The sequence below is a fragment of the Myotis brandtii genome, unplaced genomic scaffold (assembly GCF_000412655.1).
Source record: "Myotis brandtii unplaced genomic scaffold, ASM41265v1 scaffold493, whole genome shotgun sequence".
NCBI classification, from domain to species: Eukaryota; Metazoa; Chordata; class Mammalia; order Chiroptera; family Vespertilionidae; genus Myotis; species Myotis brandtii.
Window position 1 is genome coordinate 362,177 of NW_005368827.1, and position 19,050 is coordinate 381,226.

General features: G+C 37.8%; 1 protein-coding gene across 1 annotated transcript in view; it reads right to left on the minus strand.

Moving 5' to 3' along the window:
- Positions 1-19,050, minus strand: part of ARHGAP15 (Rho GTPase activating protein 15) — a 665,580-nt gene that overhangs the window by 223,855 nt on the left and 422,675 nt on the right. The gene's annotated exons all lie outside the window — the stretch shown is intronic.

A 19,050-nucleotide genomic window follows, 5' to 3' on the forward strand; every position in this document is an offset into this window, starting at 1 on the left:
TTTAATAATTCAATTTTCCCATCTATTTTATAATATGTTATGTATGCTTATATGTGTATATATACACTGTAGTACTCTTGAGAATGACAATAATATTTATTTTATTGCTGAAATATTATGCTAAAGATTGTATTTTTTTATTTTGACATGGTTTTATGTTTTCATAGGCTCACTTGGAAAAGATTGGAGGATTATCATAAATCTACTGTGTCCTTGATTGCTCTATTTTGTATCTCTAATTTAGCCAAAAGATGCTTTAAAACCTGTAATATCAGATTCCAGATCTTCAAGAGACACAGTAGAAATCTCAAAATTTAAGTATGATTCCATTATTTCATTATTAGACAAATCACACCCAGGTTTGGAGAAAAAAATATAAGGTCTCTGTAATCAAGCTGAAAAGACATAATCATTTTCCCTAATTAGAAGCTCTAACTATCCCTGGACAATTTGTATTTTTGTCACTCATGATATTAGGGCTGGTACAAAGAGAAATGGATAGATAAAAGCCCATAGCTAGCATTGTTGGCTTTCTTGATTTCTATTATTACACAATAAGTGGAAAGATTAGGCAAACTTTTTTTTTAAATGTAGAGAGACCTATCTTCTCAGCTTCATTCTTGACTACTTGAGGGCTGTTAACCATCTAGGAAAGAATTGCACACACTCTAATTACTTAAAACATTTCTTGTTGACTTAAGAAAGAAATTCCAATACCAATCATTCCCTTATTTAAACTCATTTAGCACTAGTGTAATACAAACCAGATTTCCTGATGCTGGATGATTTTGTCACATAGGTCCACATCAAACATCTTATTGAAATATTTGTGTGTGATACACACACACACACACACACACACACACACACACACATACATAATTAGCATCTATTGTTAGATATTTAGCATCTGTCATTTTTTAAATCTGTTGCCATAGAAAGAAAGTATATTAAACAAAGTGTGTTACATAAGTTGATGTTCATTAACACGATATTATACTTGAATGTCTAAGGGTAAGAAATCAAGTTACAAATACATTTAATGATTTCCAGTGTATGAAATGTAAATAAATAGTATTTTCATTTCCCTATTTCCCCCAAGGGCTGGCAGATTTTGAATTTTGGGAATAATGTGAGAAAAATCCATGATTAGTCACTATAGTTGACTCGTGAAGTGCTATAGAAGACAGAAATGAAAGAAGATAAAAATCTGAAGATTGAGCTTTAAGCCATCAGCCTGTATGGTTACTCTTGACATTTATTATAAGGACTATATTTGTGGTATTTTTTTTCAGAACTTTTGGGAAGGTAATTCTGTCTTAAAATATTCCTTTTGCACAGTTTTGTTTATGTCTAAAATTCTACAATTAGAATTTTATTCCTTTCTCTTTAAATCCCATAGGGGGGATTTCAATGAAACCTCCCAAATCATGTGCACTTTAATGCAGGTTAACCTTTGAAATCCTATTCTGAGAGCAGAATTTAGCCAAAAAGAAGGCAAACGCAACAAGACTTCACTTGTGTAGGATGTGGGATAAGAAGCAATGAAGAATAAGAGGTCAAAATATAATACATAATGGAAGAGGGGGAAAAAGAGAGAGAGAAACTGGGTATACCATGTTGGTTTCAAGATAACCCAAAGGGTAGTGACTATAATCTAAAGGCTTACCCTGCCTGGATTTCCTGACATTTTCAAATATACCAAAATACAGGGAAATGGAGTGCTTTTACTGGACTTAAAGATTTGGAGGAGAAGAGGCACATTTTTCAACCTGACTAAACACAATTTATCCTTAAACATGATTTATTCTTATCATTATAACTAGTGTCCCGATGCACAAAATTCATGCAGGGGTAGGCCTTTGCAGCCCCAGCTGCCTGCGTCCGCCATCACATACTCCCGGTTGCCTGGTTCTGCGAAGCCCCCCAATCGATCACCCCGCAGAGGGTGGCCTGGGTCTCCCACTTTGGGGCAATCACAGAGCTCCCCCCCACCTCTATCACCCCCTGGCCGGTGGCCTGGGCCTCCCTCTGTGGGGCAATTGATCGCGGAGCCCTCTCCCATTGATCACCCCGCAGAGGGTGGCCTGGGCTTCCCTCTTTGGGGCAATCGTGGAGCCCCCTGAATATCATCCCACTGGCTGGTGGCCTGGGCCCCCTCTGTGGGGGATCGTGGGGTGATGGCGGGCCCCCCAACCAATCACATCGCACCCGCCTTGGCTGGCCTGGCACCAGTGGGTGTCATAAAGGAGTCGTCTGGAAGATCGTTTGGACAGTTGTTCTGCTGTTCGGTCGTTCAGTCAATAAAAGCCTAATATGCTAAGTGTCTGGTTGTCCGTTCAACCAATCAAAGTGTAATATGCTAATGATATTCTAAGGCCACTCAACCGCTCACTATGACGTGCACTGACCACCAAGGGCAGACAGTCAACCAGTTGCTATGATGTGCACTGACCACCAGGGGCAGATGAACCAACTAATAGGTTAGCTTGCTGCTGGGGTCTGGCCAATTGGGACTGAGAGAGATGGGTGGACACAACCTGGAGCCCTCCCGCAGTCCCTCCCCGGCCCCAATCATGCACCAGTGGGGTCCCTTGGCCTGGCCTGCTCCCTCTTGCAATCCGGGACCCCTTGGGGGATGTCAGAGAGCCAGTTTCAGCCTGATCCCGCAAACCAGGCTGAGGGACCCAACTGGTGCACAAATTCATGCACCGGACCTCTAGTTATAGATAATTTCCATCATATGGAAAGTGTAATGAATAATCTATCTTTCTGCAGGGACAGCTTATACAACGATTTTTCTTTTAGGTGAGTCTAATGTTCTAAACTGAGGTTCAGGAGCTGAACTTACATGAATCCATATAAAGCTTTGCTGTACAGACTGAAACTCTGTAGAGGCACACCATTCTTCATTGGAAACATGAGATCTCTGCAAAACCAGGCCTGTCTCCTCCCAGTTGGGGTCTGCAGAAAGCAGTCTTAGGGACTCCTCCCATTGCGCCATTCTCCTGCACCTGCTGTGTGTATGGAGCTGCCGGTATGCACACCACGACTCCATCTGATGCCACCTCTCATCCTTCTGGTGGCCTTAAGTCTCCCCAGTAAGTCAGCTTAGGGCTTTTCAGCCTCAGCTGGAGACACATGGCCCTGAACGATGGTTGACTCATGAGATCCCGGATTCACAGCCCACTTTCAAGTTTTCAAACACACCTTAACTAAGACTGTTAACAAAGACTCTTCCCAGAAACAAACACATTTCTATTATTTTATTGTCCAGAATATTAAAAGAATATAATCACCTTATTTTGTTCAAGTTTAAAAAAAGCAAAGTGTGCTCCAAGCAAAACCCTTAGAGAGGAAAAGTGGACACATCGTACTTTTCCAGGTGGCAGTATGTCTCCCTTTGCCTCTCTTTACTTTACGGAACAAACAAAACAAAACTCCTTTCTTCCCTGATGCTTGAAAATACTCTAACAAGAGACAAAGCCATTTAATACTGAATTACTGATACCTTCTAAAACACCTATACTCAGAGTGATACTTCAAGCAAAGGTAAAACTGATATTCTGAGGCAGGTTTGCCAGGAGGAAGGTACTGGAGGTCAGACACGGTGCTCAAGGGCACACTGTATAGTAAAAATCCATCTAGCAAAGAAAAGGAAGGAAGGGGGCAAATGAGTGCCCACTCCTAGTTGTACTTGTTCAGGACCCATGTTTTGTCCTGTGAGAAATTTCACTAACAGGCTTGTAACTGTCTTCTCATGATTTCAGACTCCTTCCAATGTTAACCCTGCTACCTACCAATATCAGGTGTAAAATCCTGTGATACAGATGGAGCTAAAACTGTACTATTGGGCAATGTTCAAAAAATGGAAAGCATCCCCCTGCTCACCATCCTGTCAAACAGGACAGAGACAGTAAGTGACCCAGGACTGGGAGTAGGAAGGACTCTTCATTCGCATATGCCATGTTAGAAATACTAGGACAGAGGACCCGTCAAACACCTCTAAAGGGAGGTGGCTGTTCCTGAAAGAGTATTCCTGTGCACTCTCCAACAATTTTAGTTCAACAAGGCACCATAACATCTGCATTTTTGTTTTTGGTAATGAGACTTTGTGAGAGTTGATTTAAAAATATGGAATTTTAAGAATTATTTGAACTCTTTCCCCTTTACACAAAACATTACCCAGCTGATTTATCCATGGGGTTAAGTAAAATATCCTTTAAATATTAAAATTCCTTGTATTTTAGTGTGTAAAGATATGGGAAAATATGGCCAAATGATATTAGTTTGACCTGTGGTCCTTGATTTTTGGCTCATGGTGCTCTAGCTGTTTCCGTTGGCTCCTCAGGAATCTATACTCTATCTCTAGAATTATTTTCAGTAAAGAAGAGTTGATTTCTAGCCTTACTTCAGTTTCTAGCCTAATAAATCTCCCCCTTTTGTGTCTTTTCCACTGGTTTGTCCAGTACAAAAAAAATGTTTTATCTGTTCCTATCCATAAAAAGCTTGTGAAAAGAAGCCTTTCTGGTGGGAAAAGAATTTGAATAGAAAACATGGACATATGTATATCAGACCAAGACTTAAAAGATGTATATTTTATGTGAGGACACACTACAAGAAGGTTTCACTATATTACTTTTTTTTCAAGTCAGTCTTCCAGGCCAGTCTTGGATTATGTGTGAAAAGTAAGAACTCTATTCTGTAACAGGTGCTGGCAAGAACCTCCACTAACAGCTTATAGGAGTTCTGCCTGTAAAGCCTTGGCATCTGAGAGAATTCTCTTATAAGAATGCATTAATTATGCATCAGATTTTTCTCACTAGAAAAACAATACAAGGCTGTGACTACTTAACAATATTCCCAGTCACTATTTTGCTAACACTATCCATTGGTGAGGACATCTTTGGCGACCTTGTGCTGTATAGAAATTATTTGTCAGCCTTCATTTCAACACTGTGAACGTGCATTGTCTTCAGCACCTACCAATAGAGACATTGCTCTGCCATCTGTCTATCCTAATCAAAGCAAATACTTGAAAGTTATGTGGAGTCGATGACTTTATACTAATGTATTCACATTCCAAAGATAGATCCTTCATCTACAACATGGTAAATATTTACAAGATTTTACTGGAGTTAGGAATATAGTCTACGAGTATCAGGTAGTGATTAATACTGGCTTTAAGTCTATATTATTGACTCTTGCTGGAAAGCATTATGTGTGGCACACAGTGGGTGCTAAATAAATGCCATTTTTGTTTTCTTACATAAATCACCCCAGATCTGTATGACTACAGTTTCAAAGGATAATAATGTAATTATTTGAACATAAACTTACCTACCTTCATGTTAACAAGCAGAAACTCTTTCTCTGATCAAGCTCAGTTTTTTAGCCTATTAATTCTAGAGGTTAAAATATACTTTTTAACTGACATTTGCATGAGGATACACTTAATTTTTTTCTTAACTTATTCTAATAAATCTACTATTGATAAGAAATTTTATTTAAAGCCAAAGGGTAATCTGGATTTAAAGCATTTATCAAGTTAAGGACTGAGATACAATGTTAGACAGTAGTGAATGTTAGAAAAAGCTCACTGAAAATGATTGTGAGCCTCTATAAATGTGCAGACGTGTGTATCCATATCTAGGTTTGTAGCTATACTATGGATTGAATGTTACTAGCTTATATCTGTACATATATTTTTAGATTTAAATATGCTTTTCATTTATCAATAAATGTATCTTTAATAAAACATCATCAGGGTAATGTAGCTACCTGCCAACACACACACACACACACACACACACCAGCACCAACCCAGGCAATCTGCCAAAGTGTGGTTGCTGTGAAAAAGGTTTTGCTTTAGGGCAATAGCAAACGAGCTCACCACCCCGCTGCCCTGTCCACTCCTCACCACATGGTTCTTTGCTGTATTCTTAACTTCCCCTCCTACAGTGAGGGAACATTTCTTCAGACTCTTTTTATTGCCAATACATTTTTACTTTGTATGATGAAATGAAACAAGGGACTGGTTTCATTAGAAGGAGAGGTAAACAGAGCATTAATTAAATTTGCTGATGATACTAAATTGGGAGGAACTGTGGACATCTGTGAAGACAAAAGAATCATACAAATAGACTTAAGGAGTTTAGAAATACAAGCAGGAAATAATAAAATGAGATTCAGCCTTAAATAACGCAAGCCAATACATTTGGGAAAAGATAATCAGAAACATGGCTATTCAGTGGATGGTAGATGCCTGGAAAGTGGTGATGGTGAATGAGACCTGGGGGTGATAATGGGAAAAATTATACACAAACTTACAGGGAAGTAGTTACAATGCCTAGAGGTTTCTATAGAAAAGAACATTCTTTTTTGAACCAGAAAGATGATGATTCTACTCTGATGACACCAGGAGGTCTTCAAAACATCAAATTTGGCTTTAGTTAGTTGAGTCCCTCAGGTTTATGAAACAATTTAATACCATCTGTCGAGAGAACTATTTTCTCCCTATTAAGGATGAGGAAGTATGTTTTGTCCAAAACCTGTAATGAACACCACTCACTGCTCCATATCTGTCCTGTCCCATACTATTGAAGCTATTGCTAATATGGTATTTATATGCATGAGGTATTATACCGTGTCGCAAAGGGGAAAAACACCAAGGCACCTTACTTTCACTTTTAAAGTAGTTACTATACCTCTGGATAATGTGACTTCACATTATGCTTAAAGAACCACTTAATATGATCTTTTCTAGCAGATCAATGAATATTCAGTATATAGGATTTGATTCTCCAAGGATGAATTCATGGATGAATTGATGAGAAGAATATCCATATATCTATCCATTTATTCATCCATCAAGAATTGAGCCTCTACCATGTGCCAGCTCAGAGGTGCTAAGCACCGAGGAGACCGATAAACCGGACACAATCCCTAGAATCAGGGGTTGTACTCTGGATGGGGAAACCAGCCATCACAGTCCCATGCAACAGCAAAGCTGTCACCGGAATGCTGGAGGGATGCCCTCATAATGCCCAAGAGACCATGAAAGGTGGTTGATGATATCAATCAGAGAATATTCCTTGGAGGAGGGGACTCTTGTGCTGTGTACAATAAGGTAAGTATACATTTGGCAGGTAGGTGGATAGGGAGAGAGGCTTTGCATATGGACAGTACATACTAGTAGAAGGAATATAAGCTTTTATAAAACTTTGTGTAGTTGGTATTCCTGGAGCATAAAAATCAGCTTATGAGGATGTGAAGCTTGGCAGTAGACAAAGGTCATACGATTATCCTTTTTAATGGGAACAATTAGTGTGGAATTTTATTTATCCTTATGGGGAAGAAGAACCAATGGAGGGTTCTATGAAGAAATAACACAATCCTATTTATACGTAAGAGGGATAATTTGGCAGCATTGAGGATGGTGGCCTGGGCTGAAATGAGAAAGAACAAAGGCACTGCTATCAATTAGGAGGTTTACCTCAAAATAAATTATGGAGGCCCAATTAAGACCATAGAAGGTGAAAGGAAGAATCAGAGTCAAGAGATGGTAAGAAAGTAGAGATCATTAGACTTGGAGCATGGTGTAGTGTCTAACAAGACTGAAGAAACTAAGATATCCAACATATTTTTTTAGAGCAGCGGGGAAAATAGGTCATGATGCTACTGACTGAAATAAGGAATAAAGGAGGAATAACAGGTTTTTAGGGAATGTGATAAGTTCAGTTTGTAAGTTTGATCTTGCAATGCCAGAGGGAAATTCAAGAAGGGTTCTTTCTAGACCTCAGGTTTGAGTGTAAGAAACAGCTATATAGTCATTCTCATATAGGGCTTTATGTGACTGAAGGAATCACTGAAGCTTTAGACATGATTGACATTACACTGAGAGTGAGTAGCATAAAATATCAGAGTCAACAATTAAATCCAGAGGAAATGCATGTTTCTTATGCTGTCAAACTCTAGGCCAAACACATGGATTTCGATATTATGCTATGCAATTTCTAATTCATGCCAACTAACTGCTTGCCTTCAAAATGAAATTAAAGAAAGCTCTCTATAGTGATTACAATACTGTCTGTTAGGCATCTTCTTCCCTGTGGGGAGACTAAAGAGTTAAGCTAGCCCAGACTGTCAAAAATGCAAAACATGATAAGAAGAGCATCATTTTTAAAGCAAGAAAGATAATAGTTCCATTTTAATGACACTGGTGTATTCAAAGTTGTAATAGAGCTTTTGATAGCATCAGCAAAGCTTAACATTTTTTTTTTTTGCTGTGAAGTACATCTGTAGAAGATGAAATCAATATCCAATAACAAAATCATGTCAGAAGTTAGAATATTGGTATCCTGTCTTTATTAGCTTCATATTGATAAGTCTATATAGTTGACTATATATTTCTTATTTGATTCCTTGACAGACTCCACTAAAAAGATATCATTAAAATAAAAATTTCCTGAGGTATACATAGAAAATAAGCACTGAATCAAGAAGGTGAGATATTCACATGGAAGTAAACTAACACAGAACCGCTCCAGCCTGGTATTCAAAGTCTGAATTAAAGATGTGGTGCTCAACTTTCCGTGTGGTTATGGGACCCAAGCCTATGCCTGACTAGTCTCAGGCATGTCACTTACAAGTCATAGTTGCCATTCAATTACTTTATTAAAAACAGCAGGCTACTGGTGTTGAAACAATGCCTAATAGGATATGACTTCTTCTGATGAAAATGAATAGAGAACTGATACTCTTTTAGTGGCTGAATGGTGAACTTAAATGTAGTATCCAAAAGTTGATGAGCATAAGATCCATAAGGAAACATAACTTCATATGTTTAGCATAGCTGGGTATAGATGGAAAAGAATGATATTTACGACAATAGAATATACTGTCATCAGGACTGGTTTAAATGTTTAAAAAGCAGATTTGCAAACCACATTATTCTCTACACATCATGCAGCTGCCTTCAACCAACAGCACTTGATCATTGATCTTTTCAGTTTCAACCATATGCAGATGTGGCAGTGGTGTGCAACACTCCAATGATGTAAGCAATGCTGAATATAATTTATCCATTTAGTCATCATTTACTGAGAATCCATTGTGTGTCACTGTTAGGAAATAAAATTAAATCCATGGCCCCGATATAAAAAAATACACAATATACTGAAGGTATTATTTTAAATATAATATTTTAAATATTTTTCTTCTCCCCTAAATTTTAGGACATTCATATTTCCTTGAAAAGAGTGTGATTTCACCTTTTGAGGCTAGAGTCTACTATAACCTCCAGAACTCTTCCAGCAGCATCAGTTCAGAGCTATTTTGGTCTTACACAGTTAATTTTTCTTCTCAAACTATCTTACCCTTGATTTTTTTTGTTTGATTTTCTTTTCTGACCTGAAAATAGGAAGTGGCTTGCAAAGTATAAAATTTGACAAAAAGGGATAAAACTAGCAAGAGAGATTATTTTGACCCCAACAAAAACATTCCTAACTCCACAGCCTGTTAGACTATAAAATAAACTCGCACAGATTTTAGAATCACCAAGATAGGAATCTTTTAAGGATAGTAAATTACTCTAAAATATCCTACAGAGGAAATATGCCATGTCCAATGATATAGACCAATGCAAACACTTCTCCTGAAATCTGCATGTCTTGTTTACTATACATATGTAGATTAATGATTGATGCTTAAGTTGGACACACTTCATTTGAAAGTGTAAAAATTCCGTGGAAAGGGCAATTTTTTTTTCTAGATGTTTTAAAAGGGAACCTTATTCATTAGAAAACCCACAAAATAGTATAATATTTTGCTCTTATTTGTAGCTTCCTGGATGAGTTCAAAACATCTTAATTTTCATAAATTTTTAAACTCTAGGGAAATGCCTATGAAAATATAATGTATAGATTCTTGTTCAACCAATAAATAACAGATTATTTCACAAAATTGAGTCACACTGCTGTGAAAGTTTTGATAATTTTTTAAAAGAAATATATTTCCTTTTAAAAAATAATATATAATTTTATTGATTTCAGAGAGGAAGGGAGAGGGAGAGATAGAAATAACAATGATGAGAGATAATCATTGATCAACTTCCTCCTGCACGCCCCACAATGGGGATCAAACCCGTAACCAGGGCTTATACCCTGACTAGGAATCAAACCTGTGATCTCCTGGTTCATAGGTCAATGTTCAACCACTGAGCCACAATGGCCAGGCTTGATAATTTTTTTAAACCAATTGGTCCACATTATGTGATAAGAATTTTTAAAATCCTGCTTAAAAGCTATAAGTCCATTTTGGAATCTCAAAGTACCAAATATCTGAAAATCTTTAACTGTATGTGTGATTATTATTATTATTATTATTCTTTGTTCTCTTTTATCAAAAACCTGAAAGCTTTCCAAATGCAGGTAAATTTTTTTCCAAATTTTGTAAATGCTTGCTTCCAGGATAAAATATCCTGTTAATTTTGAGCCAATATTATTTTCATGGCTGAACTATTAACTTCTGGCTATAGGGGCTTATAACAAAAAAGCTCCTGAACCCAGAACTCCTATAATGTAGATGACACCATGATATGCTACTTTAGAGTACTACATCTAGGCCTGTTGAGGTATTGCATCATTTAAATTCTCTGTCTATAATAATAAAAGGATAATATGCAAATTGACCAAACGGCCCAACAGCAGAATGACCATCCGATCCAGGACTAAGCCAGGGCTGCCAGGGCCGAGGCAGCCGGGGCTGCAAAGGCCTACTCTTGCACGAATTTCATGCATTGGGACACTAGTCTACAATAATAAAAGGGTAATATGCTAATTAGACCTGATGTCCTTCCGGATGAAGCCAGGGCTGGAGTGAAGCCAGGCCGGGTCCCGGGTGCCTGCGGGTAGCCAGAGGGAAGCCAGCCCGGGTCCCAGGTGTCAGCGGGAGACCGGAGGGAAGCCAACCAGGGTCCCGGGTGCCAGAGGGAAGCGAGTGTCGGCAGCCGGGGGAAGGAAGGCCTGCTCTTGCACGAATTTCGTGCATCGGGCCTCTAGTTTATAATAAGAGGCTAATTGCCTAGGGCAGCAATTTTCCACTGGTGTGTGTCAAGAATTTTTAAAATATGCAAAACATGACTATTTTGTCAGGGGTACTGACCTCTTTTCCTTTAGATTGTCAAATTAAAAAAATGACAACAGCCCACACAACAATAGCCATTCAGTGTGAGTAAATCAAAATTATACAGATTTTTTATTGTCAGATTGGCAAAAAATATAATATAATATATTTTTGGGTGTACCATGGAATTTTAGTAACTAGTTTATCTGTGTCATGAGATGAAAAAAGGTTAAAAATAACTGGCCGAGGGTATTAACTTTGGCACTGTTTCCTTCCAATTGACTCCAAGGAAAAAGTATGTTAAGAACCTAAATTTTAGGATAGAGGTGGGAGTGGGGTTGGAGGGTGGAAATTTGACTCAGGCTTTATCTGGGAAGAGACATTATTTATTCTGATGCATTCTGGACTTGAGAGTGTGGGAATATCCGCCGAGTGATTTGACCAGAGCCACATTGCTGGATACATTAGATAGCCTTTCCGGTTGTTGAACTGCACATTTATTCCTACATTAACTTCCGTAATGTTTAAGCTCTCTGTTTGATAATAAGACTGTTGTGTATTGCTCAATGTAGATAAACTCCACTAAATGCCACTAATAAGTACAGTGAATTAATTACTAACCAGGTCTACACACAGAATTTGTGAACATTCGATGTAAGCTTGCTGTTCATGGCAAGATTTAACTAGGAAGCATTTTCTTCAACAAGAGTAAATTTCTCTGGAACATAGAAACAGGATTAGGTAACTATGGAGAGATGGTAACTGGTTCAATACTCTGTCTTCCCTTCATTACAGACCTCACAAGTGTGCCCTTTTATCTACATTTGTTTTCTTAATTGCAAAGCCCAGCTTTTTTCTCTCTCTCCACCTTGTCATCTCTGATTTCTTTTAGTTGTCTTTTTCCAGTTTCTCTTTTATACTCTTGCTGGCTGTTTCCTGTTTACTCTCTTCTGATTTTGTCTTCCCCTCTAGCCCTGAATGTGGCTTTCTTACAGACACAGCGGCCCCAGCATGACTACCCCAAAGAGCCAATTCCAAGTTGGACCCGGCACAACACTATCACTGTCAGGAAGGTGGTTGCCATTGGGTTGCATTAAAACAAAACCAAACAAAACACCAAAACACGAAACCGGACTTAATTTTAACCCAGAAGTAACAACAAAGAAAAATTCGCTGCAAACTTTCATATGATCCTTTGCCGATCGTCTCTATTGTAAATGCATGTGGCTGCCTAACTTTAGGCATGAAAAGCAAGCATTTGGAGAAAAAAAGCAGCAACACATAGGTCAGTGCCCTCAGAAACATTTTTGTTCAGTCCACAAATACTCTCTGGGGAAAAAGAAAAAGTGCTTATCACGAACTCTTGATTTTTTTCTTTTTTTGGAGCATGTAATTTTTATCAGTTTGTTTTGTTTCTGTTACTTTTTTTCTCCCCACTCGCTGCTTATAAAACTAGCAAGCAGAAATCTCTCTGGAACAAGATAGAATCATAAAAAGTTTTCAAGAATCTCGTCACAAACTAAACAGTACAAATTGCACATTCTTCATGAAAGTATCAGCCTTTAGTGCGTGCCTGGATCCAACTATAATAGATTATCCCAAAGTGGGAAAGAATGAACAGTACAAAATTAGCAGAACTGCGAGCAGAGCTTGTCTAGTGAAGGCAATCCGATCTGCACTTTAGGGGCCTGGATTCTCAGGCAATGGGAAAAGATTATGTGAAGTTTTACTTTGCAAGTGAACAATTGGTAGTATCTCAAGAGGCAGATTGGTGCATTGAATTGCATATGAGGAAAATTATATTAACAAGTATACTGCTTGGTATATCTCTTGCATAACACCTATTCTACAATCATGCCTGTTATTTATGTATTAATACATTCATGTGCATGCCTTACCTAGTATACAAACGCAACTTCCTCTCTCTCTCTCTCTCTCTCTCTCTCTCTATATATATATATATATATATATATAGTAAATGTCTATGTGATTTCATATGCTGAACTTTTTGAGTCAGATCAGTATAGGTGTGTAACTATGCCTTCTTACAATATTAACATATATTTCCAAATTAATATTCACATAGAGAAATAGATTTTGTTTCTCATGTCATGGCTGGTTAATGTGACATTCTCTCAAACTTTATGTATCAGCAGGGGAATTACCAAAAAGAAACAGTTAAGGTATAATAATAATTTTAGCCATTTTTTTCCAAGATGCTATAATCTGCCCAAAGATAACTAATTGTTCAAAGTAAACATTCCACTCCAACCACAAAAGGAATCCATTACACAAACATATAATTCACAGTCATTTTTAGTGGGTTGTAAACAGTTTGGAATGAGCATAAAATGGGACAAAAATCAAAGTGAGCGTTTTGAAATGAAAAAGTGTTTGCTACAAAAGGTCAGTCCCTTTGCTTGGCAAACTATGCAGAAAAGCCTGGGAAAATGCTGATCACACAAGCAACGAGGGAATTTTAAAGCCAACAGCCTCCTTGTTTCTTTAAACAGACATCGGAACCTATAACTGGATCCTGTCAAACAAACGACAGCAAAAAAATATAACAGCTGCTAAGAAGTCAAGTTGAGAGATAAAGTTTTCGAGGCTAAGGACCTTCTCAGAAGGAGACTAAAGGTCTTTCTTAAATCTTTAAGCAAGGTTATGGATCCCAGGGTGGCTTTCAGGCACCAAGTCAAATATGTAAGTTTGTGTATCATTCTTGTCATAGTGTTTTGTGTTCCAGAAAAAAGAGAGGACAAACTTGTTGATTAGCATCTGCTGAGGCATTCTGCAAAGTGGCTTATAGCTGGAATCATCAAATTTGAAACCTTGGTGTCATTTACCTTTTATCGTGGTTAAAAAATAACATAAAATATACCATCATAACCATTTTTAAGTTTACAGTTCAGAAGTGTTGATTACATGCACACTGTTGTGCAACAGATCTCTCTAGGTATGATTTTAATGTTGTTAAATCGTTGGAGGGCATATTAACCAGAACTGGGAATCATGAGGGAAGAATGAGTTGTTAAAACATATTTTAAAAAGATGAATGCCAATCAAAATAAAATTAAATGATTTAAAAAAAACAATCCTATTACCTTACCACAAAAATGTATTGGATACATAAAAATGCATTTAGGGTAGAAATATGCTCATTCATTCAGTTCACTCCATTAGTATATACGAGAAGTTTTCTACAATGGCTGGTGTTGTTAGGTAGAAAAAGGACTGGCTTGCCATTTAAGGAAAGTCTTCTTGAGTAGCTCACACCAAGTGACTTCTTTGCATTGTCACAGTGTGTGAAGAAAATAACCTGGGAAATCAAGCCAGGTTAAACTTCTCCTGGTCTCAACAGGAGGCTAAGACCAGACAAGTACGTGTTTATTTTTCAGTGTTTTTTATGTCATTTCAATAAAAATTGTATATATAGAGCCTGGCTCAGTAGTTGAGCTTCGCCCCATGAACCAGGAGGTCACGGTTTGATTCCTGGTCAGGGTACATGCCTGGGTTGCAGGCTTGAGCCCCATTGGGGGGCATGAAGGAGGCAGCCCATGATCAGTGATTCTCTCTCATCATTGATGTTGCTATTTCTCCCTCCCCTTTTCCCTCAAAAATCCATAAAAATGTATTACAAGAAAATTGTATATATCGAATGTGTATAACATGATGATTTGATATGATTACTACATTCAAGGTAATTAACGTATTTATTTACCCAGGTCCCATTTTGTGTGTGTGTGTGTGTGTGTGTGTGTGTGTGTGTGTGATGAGAGCATCTGACATCTACTCCCTTGGCATATTTCCAGTATTCAATACAATATTAACTACAGTCATCATAGACATTAGATATCTAGACATTTCAGAGACATTTTCATCCTACATAAATTAAACTTTATATCCTTTGACCAAACCTCTCCCCATTTTCCCCACTCACTATTAAGTCATTTTAAAGGTAACTTACCCTACATTAAAAAAATAATTGTAATGGTTATTCTCTCTTCTTATATCTGTTCTTTTCTTTCACAGCAGTTATCACTGTTTTTGCTTTTTGTGTATCTTTTTATTCAAAAGTATATCTCCTCTAAATTCTCAGCTGCTAGAAGAGAGCAGCGATTTTCAACCAATATGCTGCAAGAATTTTAAAACATAAAATACCTGACTATTTAGTCAGGAGCACTGACCTCTTTTCTCTTACAGTGTCAAGTAAAAAAAAAAATGGAAACAGCCAACACAACAGTAGTCAAATGGTGTGAATACATCAAAATTATACCGATTTTTTTGTGTCAGATGAGCAAAAAATACATTTTTTGGTGTGCCGAAGAATTTTAGTAATTATTTTTTGTGTGCCATGAGATGGAAAAGGTTGAAAATCTCTGGTATAGAGAATAGCACATAGAAGACCCTAAATAGCTACTTGCACAAATGCAACAGACACGTTAGTACCTGTTACATCACTCAACCAATATTTATTGAGTTCACTCCATTAGTATATACAAGAAGTTTTCTACAAAGTATGGCTCTTCCTAAATAATGGACCTTCACAAAGAGGTGTCAGTCATTATATGCTTTGATAAAAAGAACTATGGATTACACCAGTTTTAGACTACATACTTTGGTCCTGACTGGTGTTGCTCAGTTGGTTGGAGCATTGTCCCGTACACCAAAAGGTGGCGGGTTGGATTCCCAGTCAGAGTACATACCCTCGATGTTTCTCTCTCTCTCTCTCAAATCAATAATAACAAGAACTGCTAGACTATATACTTTGCTTAGTTCACATCTCCTAGTCCAGTGGTCGGCAAACTGCGGCCCCTTGAGTGTGGCTATTCCACAAAATACCACGTGCGGGCGCGCACATTCTGTGCGATTGAAACTTCGTGGCTACACTCAAGGGGCCAAAGAGCCACATGTGGCTTGCGAGCCGCAGTTTGCCGACCACTATCCTAGTCCCTTTCCTCTAAGAGATACAAGAGACCTTATTTTTAAGTAAGCTATTTCTATACACTGTTGAGGTCATCATAAACTATATAAAGTATCTATAAAACAGTGCAAAATGGACTTCATGGGCTTCTCACTGTTTAGATCTACATTCCATCTGTATATCAAAATGCCTCCCTCTACATGCTTGTTCCCCAGACCTCAAAAGGGGGTCATATGATCTCATACTTTTGGTCAGTTTACCATATGTGTTGAGCATTAACTGACAACCAATAATTCAATATTTTCACAGAAATTTCGTTGGAAGAAGAAACATAAATTGAGTTTTTCCTTGGCAACTTATGATATCTCACTTACATAGTGTGCAACTGTAAAGGCAAAGCAAGGGAGATGAACCACGTGGGTGAGCTTTAAAGACTAGCACGCTCCTTTCCAGTTTGTCCTCTAAGTTTTGTGTATATTTTCTAGGCTGAGCAGACAATGTCAGAAACCACAGAAGTGACTTTAATCCAGTTCTAATCGCTGGTGAGGGGAAAAAAATTCTCTGGTGGTTTAGAGGAATGGCAAAAACTAAATCAAGATAAGGAAACACACTAAACAAGTTATTCGCTAAATTGGTTTACATTCGGCTCACTAATAGATTTTCTTCTAGGCATGTCCAAGAGATGCAAAATTTAAAATGTAACTAATACCACCTTACCAGGGATGCATCTTGTGCCAAGCACTGGGTAGAATTTCCCTGGGGAAACTACAGAAGCATGAGCAGTTTGGTTCTGCCCCAGTGCAAGTAACTAACTGAATGAATGAATGAATGAATGAGTGGGTAAATGGATAAATTAATGAATAAATGGTTAGAAAACCATTTAAAAATACATCTACAGTTTATTGATGATTTTTTAAAAACATATTTTATTGCTTTTTTTACAAAGAGGAAGGGAGAGAGATAGAGAGTTAGAAATATCGATGAGAGAGAAACATCGATCAGCTGCCTCCTGCACACATCCTACTGGGCATGTGCCTGCAACCAAGGTACATGCCCTTGACCGGAATGGAACCTGGGACCTTTGAGTCCGCAGGCAGACGCTCTATCCACTGAGCCAAACCCTTGTGCTACTGTAATGAATATTGAGGCCATTTCCCTAAGACTGTGAGAGTAAACACAGTTTTCATGAAATGTGCCTTTCCCATCACTGGTCCATAGTGTTTCCCATGACTCTGCAGTTGAGTATCTTGGCTGAGAGAGGATCTGGCCATTAGAAAGAGGGCTCTAGATATGCTGAGCCCCAGCCGTGCCGAGAGACTTGGCACCTTCCTATGCTACTTGCTAATACCAGCCCCAGCATAAAATGTCATCAGAAGCCTGCATAAACATTGGACTTAGCTTCACATAAATTATTTCTGTCCTAAGGTGCTTGATGCCAGAATTTAGTAAAAACAGCACTTTGAGTAAATAGAATTGGCATATAAATGTGAGAATATTAATCCAACAAAATGATCGTAGAAAAATATTATCAAAAGTACACACTTGTAAATCTTGCAATGATGTGAGAGGTTTATCTCGTGCCTCTGAGTTTTTATTGAATATTTCCATAGAGTTCCTTTAAACTGACGCTGCCAAGGTGCTTTGAATGATCAGCTTCTTTGTGGAATTGTGGTCTTTGAGTTTCATTAAAATGCTTAGGAATTATTTTAATAATCATATGTGTGGTTAGTGCCTGTTTAGTACTGGATCTACAAATTCATTTTAAGAGTAAACACCAAGACAATGAAATATAATGCCAGATATGATTGCTCCTGTCAGCAAAAACATTGTCTTATTTTATTAAAAACTCCAACAAAATGGCATGAACAAATGATACAGTGTCTATTTGCAGATATTTCCCACTCTACAGTATTATGGTATCTGCACACCACAAGGCTGTACCTAGCAGAATTGTCATCTTGCCTGGGTTATGCACATAAACAGAGGTACGGAGCCCTTTTTCATATGTGCACGCATCTTATTAGGTACAGGTTCCCCCAAAGCCCTATTTGGATTTCTGCTCTAATATAACAGTGCTCACACCGTCAGTACTGAGTATTTATAAGTGAATGAAGATTTCCTGAAAATGATTATTTAGCTATTGGCAATAATAACATTATAACATTTTCAGTGATCCATTTTGGCTTTAAGTACTTATTAAATAATATTTATTCCTCAAATATGTACTTGCAAAATTAAATGAGATTGCAACATGCAATAAAAACACATTTCTCTCTCAACTCGAATTGACTCCATTCCTCACAGATATCTCTCGTCGTGTTCATTCTGCTTTTTACTGTTTTCTACTCTCGCTCTGAACTCTCTGCTGTTCTCTCTGATGTGTTGATATGCTTTCCCCGAAGCCACACTCTTTATCCACTTTCCCTACCCACTCGTCCCCTTCTTGTTATTCTCCATTCCCTACTGACATGGGAATAATAGGATCCCAAGGCTGTCCTTACACTATAATTAAAGTATGAATTTCCAGGAGTTGGAAATTGCAGACCATTTTTATTATGCTTCTATAATAAAGCCAGGTAACACTGAGAGAATTAAAATAGCTTTGTCCTAGCAGATAACTTGGTAAAGATTTTTTCTCCTTGGTTCTATTGTTTGAAGAAATTGGGAGCTGAAAATGGGAATAGATTCACCAATTCTTTTTTCTGAAAACACCTCTATCTTTTACGTGATATATATCCCCCCAGATCCTGGGGATATGTTGTAAACTTGTAACAGATGGTGATGAAGCTTCATATTTTTATATAATACATTTTTTTTGAGATTCTGCATCTACTGTATGTATCTTCCAGGGAAAATGACCTTGAAGGAATGAAGTCATAGTCTGAAGGAAAAACACCTCACAGATCGACTCGCACAGCAATGATGAGTCAATTGGATTTTGTTTTGTTCCCCTCGGTGAGATGGAATAATATCAGATGAAAAACAGAATGTTGAAATATGAG